Below are 10,833 nucleotides of genomic sequence, written 5' to 3' on the forward strand. Positions count from 1 at the left end.
CTGAAGAACTTGACGACAGAAGTTTTCATGGATTTTCTCAGTCTTTGTCGTTTTTATAATTCATTACGCATTTGCTTCGTTTCGATTGCCCTGTGGGAGACTCTAGCCTCATATTCAGTATTCTTTCTCCTTTGAGCATTAGTAACAAAAATAACCATTGAAACCCCCAAGATATATCATATCCTTGTGGGAAAATGTTAGCTGGCCAATGTTGAACAGTCCTCCAGGTAAAAATTGTGAGAAGAACTGATGGATGGAATATCAGATGCCTGTGTGTGCACGTGTGGATGGGATGTGTGTTTACGTGTGCCCAGCGTGCATGCACGTGCTTAACAAAAAGTGTCTTGAGTAGTTAGGAGAAGGACAGAAATGGCAGAGCTCCCTGTCTTTTGTGGATGATTCAGACTTATCATGGAGTAGTGGGGTGTTTAGATAGGCTCTCTCCTTAAGCTCTTACTAATGCAAGTCATTCTGAATTTGCCTTCAGGAGAATCAGTAATTTAAGTGAAATAAAGAAATTGAACTTCTGGAAACTGTCTTCAACTGAATCCCTCCTGGGGAGTTTTTACAAAGGTACTGTAGACCACCTTTACTCAAAATGTGTCCTTTAGACAATTAGGCCAGCATGACTGATGACAAAGGCATTTTGTGTTCACATAAACTTGGGACACACTTCGAAGAGTAACAGTGCACACTGGCATGATGGAGCCTCTTTACTGTATTATGTTTTTCACAAACTTATTTAGCCATGGGATGGTTTTGTTTTATTTTTTCCATTTAGTACTTGCACCATACTGTTAAATGCTGGAAAGCATCTTTGAATTTTATTCTTCTGGTGTGTGTGCCATTATGTACATCATTGGTAATCAAAGTGGAATCTGTGCAAAAAGGCAGCACAGGCATCACCTGGGAGCTTATAGAAATGCAGACTTCGGGACTCCACCCAAGACCTACAGAATCAGAATCTCTGCAGGTGGAGCCCAGGAGTCTGTGTTTTAACAATTGCTCCATGTAATTCATACTACAGTTTGAGAAGCTCTGATGTAGCTGTTCGGTCAGAAATGAGGCTGATAATTACATTTCTTAGATGATAACAGATCCACCAAACCTCTGCTTGGTTTTTAAGACTCCACCCAACCAATCCAAACTTAATTTACTTCAATTCCCAGCCCCACACCCTACTCACTGTCTTCTGTGAGGCTCTACTTCACACAGCCACTGTGTCTTGCTAATGCTATTTCCACTTCTCTGTTTCTGCCATGGACTTCTCAGAATAATACTTTTAAATGCATACAGTGAAGCAAGTAGGAGTGTAAAAGAAATCAAGTTATACTGAAATAGTTATCAAAATATTTTTAAAAACTATATTAATAAAGCATCAAATATATTCCCATTTCATATAAGATCCGGGGGCAGATCTGTAACTATTATAATTTCAAAGTGTTGATGCCTATGAACAATATTTTGAAATATCTACAACTATTAAAACATGATATGAAAATACCTATAATTTCTCCTGGTGACTGTGATGGTTAATTAATTTTATTTGTCAACTTGACTGGGCTAAGGAATGCCCAGATAGCTGGTAAAACATTATTTCTGGGTGTGTCTATGAGGGCGTTTCAGGAAGAGACCAGCATTTGGGTTGGCAGATTGAGTAAAGAAGACCCACCCTCATCAGTGCAGGTGGGCACCATCTGATTCCTCGAGGGCCCCAATAGAACAAAAAGGGGGAGGAAGAGCGAATTTGCTTTCTGAGCTGAGACATCCATCTTCTTCTCTTTTTTTATTTTAATTTACTCACTGTATTATACATACTTATGGGGTATAATCTGACATTTTGACACATATATGTTGTACAATAATCAGGTCAGAGTAGTTAATACATAGGTCACTTCATGCATTTGTCATTTCTTTATGGTGGGAACATTCAAAAGCTTCTCCTCCAGCTATTATGTAATATACAAAACTTAACTGTTGACCATAGTCACCCTACTGTGAAATAAAACATCAGAACTTATTCCTCCTGTGTAATTGTAATTTTGTACCTGTTGGCCAGCGTCTCCCTGTTTTACTCCCCACCACCCTCTGCCCTTCCCTCCCAATCTCTGGCAACCCCTCTTCTATTATCTGACTCTGTAATGTCAACTATTTTTTTCTTCTTAGATTCCACATATGAGTGAGGTCATGTGGTATTTATTTTTCTGTGCCTGGCTTACTTCACTTAACATAATGACCTCCAAGTCCATTCATGTTGCTGCAAATGACAGGATTCATTCTTTTTCGTGGCCGAATGGTATTCCATTGTGTACGTATACCACTATTTTTTTTTTATCCCTTCATCTGTTCTTGTACACTTAGGTTGATTCCATATCATGGCTATTGTAAATTGTGCTGCAATAAACATGGGAGAGTAGATATCTCTTCAACATACTGACTTCATTTCCTTTGGGTATATACCCAGTTGTGGGATTGCCAAATCAAATGGTAGTCCTATTTCTAATTTTTTTGAGGAAACTCCATACTGCTTTTTATAATGGCTGTAGTAATTTGTACGCCCATTGACAGTATGCAAGTATTCCCTTTTCTCCACATCCTCACCAACCCTTGTTTCCTTTTGTCTTTTTGATAACAGCCATTCTAACTAGAGAGAGATGATATCTTGTTGTTGTTCTGATTTGCATTTCCCTGATGATTGATAATGTTGAGCATTTTCTCATGTGCCCACTGGCCATTTGTATGAGACATCTATCTTCTCTTGCTGTCAGACATCAGTGCTCCTGTTTTCAAGCCTTCAGGCTTGGACTGGAACCACACTACCAGCTTTCCTGGTTCTTTGGTTTGCAGAGAGCAGATTGTGGGACTTCTCAGCCTGCATTATCCCATGAGACAATCCTTCATAATAAGTATCTTATTATATTATCGATATTAATATCAATATCTGTGTCTATATTCTATTGGTTCTGTTTCTGTGGAGAACCTGACTGATACAGTAGCAAAGACACAGTTACTGCTACTAGTACTTGGGTTTGTTGCCCACACCATATTTGCAGGAAAGGGACCCCAGGTTAATTTTCCCTGAATAACTTCCATTTATCCCACTACTATGTGTTCAAAGATTTTTCACTTTTCAAGACCGAGCAGACTTCTTCACTCATTCCGATCCCCCTGAGATTCCACATTTCTGAAGCCATCGTGTCCACATAACGACACGCAACAGTGTACTTCAATTGTTCATAAAATTTCAACTTTGTGTTTCATCTCTTCTACATCAAGGTAGATTTCTTGGAAGCAGGAGCTGGACTTGTGATTATTTTGAGATTCCCTGCATTAACTGCAACCAGTACAGTGATGGGACCAGATACGTCAGTGGTTCTCAGCTGTGGACACACACCAAAATCACCTGCAGATGCTCGGCTTTTATGCTGTAGGCAAGCAGTTCTTGGTGTGTGGTCACAGACCAGCAGCATCAGCAGCACCAGGATATTTGTTAGAAATGTGAATTATTGAACCCCAACCCTGACCTACTGAATCAGAAACCCCCGGGGTTTGGACCCAGCAGTCTGTGATTTTGGTATGCACTGAAGTTTGAGAATCACTGCCCTAGGGATTCTAACTCAGAAGATATGGGGTAGAATTCAGAAAACTGTATGGAAAAAGTAATTATTTGGTAAATTCCACTAAGTCAAGGATATGGTCAAATTTTGTTCACCATTGTATCTCCAGTGCCTGTTCAGTGCTTGACACGTGATCTGTGCAAAGAAATATTTGTCAAATAAAAGAAAGAAATGCAATTTTTGAGGCCCACATATTTGTGCAACGATATTTCTCAGTGTCTGCTGACTTTTATAGGAATTAGATGCAACAAGCCCTTCAAAAGCTGAATATTTCCTTTGAAGGTGCCATTTATTTCGAGGCATTAATTGTTTAACAAACGATGCACTTGTGGCTCATCTCACAGCTCCAGCTAGTGATTTGGCTTGTGAGAGAATTTTGAAAAATAAGCCCAAAGGTCAGACTTTAAAAACCTAAGTATCTTCACCAGACTAAATTAAAATTTGCGTTTTTTTTTTTTTTTCTGTCAGAAGGTGAACTTGCCACATTGAGCTCTCCAGGGTTTTCTGATTTTCCTGACTATAATGAGGATGATATTAATTCTTGTACCTTATGGAATAAAGGAGGAAAATCCTTCTGCATTCTATTTTCAAATATAGGTAGACTAAACTAAAGCTACAAAGGACTATACTTTCCAAAAAAAACACATGATTTACATTCAGATAACATGATTTATTTACAGATAACAGATTGGCAGAGAGTGTACTTGGCTCTTTAAATAGTATGTTACTGATGCATTGATTTAAGGCAAAACAACGTGCAAATAGTTAAGACAGAACAGGGAATACTGAAAGGTGCTCCTGCTCACATGGAGCTCACAACCCAGCAGAGAAGCGAGAGCAAGAAAAACAAATAATTAGAATTCCTCCTCACCTTCCTTTGCACGCTACAAAGCCCTTACCCAATATTTCTCTTTCTTTCCTTATTTGCTTGATGGTGATTTTGTCGTCTTTCACCTCTCTATAACGTTAAGTCCAAGAGATCTTTGACCACCATATCTGACCAGCATTGAGGGTACTTCCCAGCGCACAGAGGACACAATTGATATTTCTTGAATAAAACGCTGATGAAGAAAATACAAAGTTAAACAGGCAAATGACTACTTTTCAAATATTAGATACCACACACAGGTCTTCATTTTCATGTTCTCTGATGAAGAACAAAGCTGTGTCTTCACATGGATCTGCAGCATTCAGGTCTTGGTTCTGAAATTTACTGCTATGTGGCCTTGACCATGTTGCTTAACTTTTGACAATTTATGTTGCCGCCTCCTTTAGTGTGATGACTGAAGGACACAGTGCATATGCACAGGGAGTGTTAGCTGTTATGGAAACTGCATTTGAAGCCTTGCTGTCTTTAATTCATCCCTAGCTAGAAATGAGAACTTGAAGATGGGAACTGCAGATATTGGTTGGCAGTTTATTTTTTTATTTAATTAATTAATTTATTTGATGTCCAGTGACCTCTGAGCTTTTATTGACTTTCTGCTCCCCGAAGGGTACCCTGCTTCTGTTGCCTCAATGCCTCAGAACTTTGGTGTCACTGGTCTCAGATGCCACTTTGCCATCCACCATCCTGCGGGCGGTGGTCTTTTGAATGGTTTGCATCAAGTTGCTGCTGTCCAGGGCGTCAGTGAGACTGAAGTCCTCCCCGTCTTCCAACAGGCGGTGGTAGGTGGTGATCTCAGTCTCCAGCTTGACCTTGATGTTCAGCAGGGCTTTGTACTCCCGGGCCTGGCGCTGTCCCTCTGCCCAGGTCTGTGCCAGCTCTCACTCCAAGTGCAGCAGGACCCCGTTGAGCTCCTCTATCTGCATGGCATGGCGGGTCCCCACCTCCGTCAGACTGTTCTCCAAACTGGCCTTCAGATTTCTCATCAAGTCCAGCTTGATCTCCAAGGATTGGACTTTACCCCTCAGCTCTGTAAGCCTCATCTCAGCAGCTCTAATCTCGGCAGACTGCGAGGTGATCACTGTGGTGCTCCCCTCAGTCAGCTTCATCCAGTACTTGTCCAGTTCCTCCTGGTTCTTCTGAGCCAGTTGGTCATACTGGGCCTGGATGTCTGCCATGATCTTGCCGAGGTCTTGAGATTGGGGGCATCTACTTCCACGGTCAACCCAGAGTTGGCAATCTGGGCTTGTAGGCCTTTTACTTCCTCCTCATGGCTCTTCTTCATGAAGAGCAGCTCCTCTTTGAGAGCCTCAATCTCTGTCTCTAGCTGCAGCCAGGTGACATTGGTGTCATCAGTGACCTTGAGGAGCCCATGGATATCGCTCTCCACAGACTGGCGCATGGCCAGCTCTGTCTCATACTTGACTTTAAAGTCATCAGCAGCAAGATGGGCATTGTCAATCTACAGAACGATGCAGGCATTGCCCACGTAATTTGCAAAGATCTGAGCCCTCAGGTCCTTGATGGTCTTGAGATAATTCCCCCAGTCTCTGACCTGGGCCCCTTCTTCAGGTGTTCCTGGATTTTGCTATCCAGCTTCCGATTTTCACTCTCCAGGCTCCTCATTCTGTCCAAGTAGGAGGCTCAGCAGTCATTCAGGTCTTGCATGGTCTCCTTCTCACCCTTGATGTTTGGTATACATACACAATGGAATACCATTCAGCCATGAAAAAGAAGGAATCCTGTCATTTGCAGCAACATGAATGGACTTGGAGGTCATTATGTTAAGGGAAGTAAGCCAGGCACAGAAAAATAAATACCACATGACCTCACTCATATGTGGAATCTAAGAAGAAAAAAATAGTTGACATTACAGAGTCAGATAATAGAAGAGGGGTTGCCAGAGACTGGGGAGGGAAGGGCAGAGGGTGGTGGGGAGTAAAACAGGGAGAGGCTGGCCAACAGGTACAAAATTACAATTACATAGGAGGAATAAGTTCAAACTGCGAGAAGGTCTGGTTGGCAATTTAAAAAGAAACTTGAAGAGCTGAGGGGCTGCTGACTCAGGCACATCGAGGGAATGAATCTTCAGCTGACTATCACATCAGGTTGCAAGAAAAGTAAGAGATTAGCACATAGTTACACAAGATTTAAGACAAATGAACAATGACTCTGTATTGTCTCACCTGAAGTTTTAATTTCTAAGTCTCTGTTAAGATGAGCAAAAACATCTCCTGTAATACTGAAAAATGTATTCCAAGTAGTGTTGACTTACAACCTTGAAGCAACAAACATTTTTATAAAAGAAACTACATATGTTACATAAAAAAATTTTTCCTTATTGTTTATAAAAAGCTATATTAGCTCACTTTCGGTGATAAACCATGTTTGTAGTAAGAAGATAATTCTACGCAACAGCCTCGTGATAAGTAGCTTACTCTGATTTCCAAATATAGCTTCAATTTACCCAAGCAATGTTAAAGGACTTCTAAAATTAGGAGCAGAGTTGAAGAAATTTTCTCATAGCAATGTGTTTCACAAATAGAATGAAAGTAGTTGAGAATAACTTTAAAACACACAGCAGGACTTGATTTACCTTGAAAGTGTTTTTTTCTGTTAAAATAATTTTAAATTCTATTTTTATTATTTGAGGCATCGATAATTCTAACAAAAGGAGGTTTTATGTATGTGTGTAAATATATGTGTTATGGTTACATAATCACTAAACAAATATTTTTAGAATCATGTTTTCCTTTTAAAAATTTATTTTATTTATTTATTTTTATTGAAACATAATTGGCCACATCTGTGGGGTACAGTGTTGAATATCAATACTTGTGTGCCGTACATGATGCTCCAATCAGTATAATTAGCATATTCAACATTACTCAAGGTAATCACTTCTTGTGGCCCTTTACCAATTTTGTTAATTCCCTCCCCTCCCCCTTTCCCACCTCTGGTGGACTTAATTCTCTTCTCTCCTTTTGAAAGTAGAGATATGTTTTTAAAAACTTTCCATTGCTGAGATGAGATGGTTCTTTCTATGTGTTTTTCTAAAGAAGCTGCAAAGTTCTCTCTTGTGTGTTCTGTGACATGTGTCTTCTGGTGGTGAGATGCCCAGGCACCCGTCTGGGACAGTCATGAGACTGATGAGAGAACTGGTGTCAAATCATGAAACTCTCTAAGCTTCTAGTGCCCTGTATGTAAGTTCAGGATAATAACACCTGTCCTGCTTTAATGATCAAATAAAAAGCTTGGTATAGAGGGTTTTGTAAACGAAAAAACACTATTCATATTTTCTGTAGTATATATACTGTGTGTATATACGCACACACTCACAAACATATATGTATGTATGTAGAACAGCATATACATAGTAACACAGCAGCATAACACTATATATGTATAACTATATATATACATATGTATGTAGGTTATTACTCCTGATGTTCTTTAATGGCTTGCTTTTATAAATCTCATGGGAGGGCCCGGACGGTTAGCTCAGTTGGTTAGAGCACAGTGTTGATAAAACCAAGGTCAAGGGTTCAGATCCCTGTACTGGCCAGGTGCCAATAAATAAATAAATAAATAAATAAATATCCCACAGGAAATGGTTTTCAAAGCTTTTCAGTGGACCTAGTCATTAGTTATGTACTCTCTAAGCTCAGTAACATTGAATATGACTGGCCATCATACTGAAGAGCACGAGATAGACTATTCCTTTCAGTTTAACACTGCCTTGCTTTTCACTTTTTTTTGCTTTGCTTTTTCTTATATAAAGTATTGGAAAATGCACTTTGGTAAACACTTACTAACCCTGGATCTTAGCTAGAAGAATCCCCTTATTCCTCCACAACTACTTCTTACAGGGGAACTGGGGCCTTGGATGGCAAAAGACAGGTCTGGCCTAAGCAAAAAGCCCTGCTGACCAGGAGGGATCTGGCAGTGACCTAGCACAAATGTTCCTTCTCTTGTGACAGACTCTCACACACTTGATTAAGCCTTTCTCCAGTCTCCCATGGCTCTTTTTCAGACCTTTTTCCTCATGTCGATTACATGGTGGCAAAGTTAATTGGGTTTTTTCTTTTACAATAAATATCACATTACTATATATCGTGATAAACTTTTAAAAATTAAGTGCATAAGTATAGAGAGTTATAAAGTGAATGTGTTCCCTTCCCCTCCATCCCACTGTTAGGGTTTTGGAGCACAGCTCTACAGATCAATTTGTGTGCAGTTTTAATATACACATACAAAACAAAATTTTTTTTTTTTTGCAAAGACGACCAGTAAGGGGATCTTAACCCTTGACTTGGCGTTGTCAGCACCACGCTCTCCCAAGTGAGCCATGGGCTGGCACCTTACAAAAATTTTTTTAATAAATCATTCCATACTTTGAGCTACATTTAAAAACTCTTTTCATGTCAGAACATATATTGATATACCTGTTCCATGACATGAATGTATATCATTCAACTTCTGATAGACATTCCTTTTTTTCCCTTTCTTCTTCTTTCTCTCTCTCTTTTCTATTACAATGATCCAGCAAACATTCTTATATACACATACGTGTGCACACACACACGTACGTATTTCTGAAGGATGCTTTTATAATCTTTTATACAATCAGTTCTTTAATGCAGCTAAAATTTGTTTTTATACATAATGTGATATACAAATTTACCTTTGCCTTCAAAATATGTATATCCATTCGTCCCCAACCATGGATTGAATAGTCCATCTTTTTCCCATTGGTCTAAAAGGTTAATTTTGTCATAAGCTAAATTTGCATGTATACCCACTTCTGATTCTCACTGATTTATTTGTCTGTCTACAGATCAATTTACCTATACCAATGCCATGCTTTCCAGTTATGATAACCTTATAGAATGTTTTCAAAGCTGGTAGGACAGGTCTTCAAACACTGTTCTTTGTAAAAAAAATATTTTCATTGTGCTTATACAATTTCTCTTTTGGCTGAACTTTAGTATTAACTTGTCAAGTTTTACTTAAAAATTATATTGGAAACTTTAAAAACTTTAGCATGTAGTAAAATTGACTTCTGGGGGGATATACAGTTCTATGAGTTTTGGCATATGTATAGATGTGTGTAAACATCAGCACAATCAGGATACAGGACAGTTTCATCATCTCAAAAAACTCCCATGTGCCACAACCCTTATACTGTTATATCTTCCTCCCAATCCTGATCCCTGGGAAACACTGTCTATTCTATGTCACTGCAGTTTTGTCTTCTTGAGAATGTCATATAAATGGAATCATGCAGTATGTAACCTTTTGAGACTGCTGTTTCAGTCAGTGTCATGCTCTTGAGATTCATCCAAGTTCTTGACTGTATCAGCAGTTTGTTCCTTGTTTATTGTTGAGTAGTATTCCATTGTATGAATGTACCACACTTTATCCATTCTGCCCTGCTGAAGGACATTTAGGTTGTTTTCATCTTGGGCCATTATGAATAGAGCTGTCCTAAACATTCATGTACAGGTTTTTGTGTGAACATAAGTTTTCATTTATTTTCGGCAAATACCAAGGAGTGGAATTGCTGGGTTGTATGGTAAGATAGTAAGTGTAAGTTTAACTTTGTAGGAAACTGCCAAAGTATTTTCCAGAGTGCTTATACCATTTTTCTGTCCCGCCAGAAGTGTATGAGAGTTCCAGCTCCTCCGTATCCTCATCAGCACTTGATATTGTGAGTATTTTTTCACTTTAGTCATTCTGATCAGAAAGTAGTAGTATGTTATTGTAGTTTTAATATGCGTTTTTCTAATGGCTAATGATGTTGAACATCTTTTCATGTGCTTATTTGCCATCCTTATATCCTTCTTGGTAAAGTGCTTGTTCAAATCCTTTGCCCTTTTTAAAAGGGTCATTTGTTTTATTAGTATTGAGTTTTGAGAGCTCTTTATATATTCTGGATACAAATCCTTTGTTGACAGTGACATCTTCATGGGAGTGTGACTTGTGCAGTCTCATAGGGCCCCAAGCTCAGGACCTCATGCTTTGTTTGATGTTCTGCTGTCACATCTTGAAATCCTTAATAGTTTCAACAAGGGTCCCATATTTTTATTTTGTACTGGGTCCCCTAAGTTACGTAGCTGGTCCTGTTTGTTGGATATGTGATTTGCAAATACGTTTTCCCAGTTCTAGCTTGTTGTTTTATTCTCTTAACAGTGTCTTTCTCAGAGCAAAGTTTTAAATTTTGATAAAGTCCAATTTATGAAATTTTCTTTGGTGGACTGTGATTTTTGGTGTCATATCCAGGAACTCTTTGATCCTGAAGATTTTCTCTTCGGTTATCTTGTAAATGTG

The 10,833-nt window shown here is 39.0% G+C and overlaps 1 pseudogene; it reads right to left on the reverse strand.

The window, feature by feature from the left end:
- Nucleotides 1-5,132: 5,132 nt before the first annotated feature.
- On the reverse strand, nucleotides 5,133-8,550 carry LOC134387345 (keratin, type I cytoskeletal 18-like; annotated as a pseudogene).
- Nucleotides 8,551-10,833: the final 2,283 nt, after the last annotated feature.

Source organism: Cynocephalus volans, chromosome 10, assembly GCF_027409185.1.
Source record: "Cynocephalus volans isolate mCynVol1 chromosome 10, mCynVol1.pri, whole genome shotgun sequence".
Lineage (NCBI taxonomy): Eukaryota > Metazoa > Chordata > Mammalia > Dermoptera > Cynocephalidae > Cynocephalus > Cynocephalus volans.